At 42.3% G+C, this 1,629-nt stretch overlaps 1 protein-coding gene across 1 annotated transcript in view; it reads right to left on the reverse strand.

Annotated features, from left to right (window-relative positions):
* Positions 1-771: 771 nt before the first annotated feature.
* erlin1 (ER lipid raft associated 1) overlaps positions 772-1,629 on the reverse strand; it is a 10,357-nt gene continuing 9,499 nt past the window's right edge. Inside the window, exon 12 of the mRNA XM_080849249.1 lies at positions 772-1,629. This exon is cut by the window's right edge and continues 2,132 nt beyond it. The gene's annotated coding sequence lies outside the window, so the exon portion shown is untranslated.

Below are 1,629 nucleotides of genomic sequence, written 5' to 3' on the forward strand. Positions count from 1 at the left end.
TGTCCTCAGTTTTTTTTATTATTTGTACATATCAGTGCCATTTTCTTTTTCATTTGTTCATATTTGGACAACACTTTGTTAATATTTTTTTCTGTCTGATGAATGAAATGATCTGGTTGGAGACGGTTTTGTCCACAAGCCTGAACATCCTCCTCAGATGCATTAGTCAAACAAGAGCTCCTTTATGAGGGAGATGTGAAACATCAGGGGACTCCGTCACAGGAGGCATCGAACAGCAGGAGCAGACGCAGGAGGGCCTTCTCCAATGAGGTCTTTCATCATGTGCTTTTAAAGGCACAGTGGGCAATTATAATCAAATACTCTTTTAAAGGTGCAGTAGACAAATTAAATACCATACACTTTTAAAGGAGCAGTGCGCAATTATAATCCCGTACCCTTTTCTTTGTCAAATTGCTCGCTCATGGTCCCAGCTGTTAATTCAGTGTTTGCGCTAAAAAAAAGTATTAGTTCTAGAACAAACATAATGGCTCAGACTGAGCCATAAACCATCCAAGCCTGATCTTGACTACATGCGTCAGTCAAACTATGAACATGACAATGGAACTTAACAATGTTATTTGTTTATTTGTTTACCTGACTAAGTGAGTGTGAAACAGAAAACTATGATGAAAACTGAAATGGGTCACAGTAAAACCACTCGTCCGCATCTGATCAGTCAGAGGTGTGTTAGCAACCTTGTAAAGTATCTGGTCTTAGCCCTAAAGAAAAGGCACGCATGCACACGCACATACACAAACACACGCATCTTAGTGGTATCAAAATAGGCTTTATTTTACATTACGAACACTTCTCAAAATGTCATCAATTTTGCATATAAAGTTTCTTGTAAAATCAGGAGGCGTTGCTCATGTTATGCAGATTGTAAAAAAAGAGAGAGCATTCACAGAGGAATTTCATCTTAACATCGCAGAGAACACCGCCCCCTAGAGCCCAGTTTAAGCGTTTCCAATATCCCTACAGCAAGCAGCTCAAGACCCATTAGGAAGGAATCACCCCCTCAGTTACCTTCTGAACTAAGACAGAATGCTAACCACATGGCCTGCTTCGATTTAACCATTACTTCATTATCATTCATATAGTAGGTTGTTGTAATTATAACGCCATTGGTTTAGTAATAAGTCAGTCAGTCACACACACACAGACACCATTGGCAGGTTCATTTAAGGAAGAATGCTGGAGGTAGAAGAAAGCCTACCAGCCCCACCCCTGTGCATCACTGCTGCTCCTGGCAGCTCATGTGACTGTAGTCCAGTCCTTAGTGTTGAACACTGCATCTGTATAAGGCTCTCAGGCTGCTGGGTCCACACAAACCAGTGCAGATGTCGCCCCCTAGTGGTCAAAGTATGCTCTTGTTGAAACTTAGATGACGGGTAAAAACTACATTTGAGGCAAAGAGCAGTTCTGAGGAGATCCAGATAACATGAGCGGTTTGGCCAGAGCCCTTGAGTAATTAGCTTTGTCCTGTTTGACCCTTTTCCATCCTTTACTTTAACCTGCTGCTGACAAACAGGGAGACCACAGTGACAGCAGTGCTTCAAGCCCAAGCCCATTATCTCACACACACACAGACGCACACAGACACACAAAACTGACTCGCACTGCCCACAC

This window comes from Sprattus sprattus (genome assembly GCF_963457725.1).
Source record: "Sprattus sprattus genome assembly, chromosome: 12".
Lineage (NCBI taxonomy): Eukaryota > Metazoa > Chordata > Actinopteri > Clupeiformes > Clupeidae > Sprattus > Sprattus sprattus.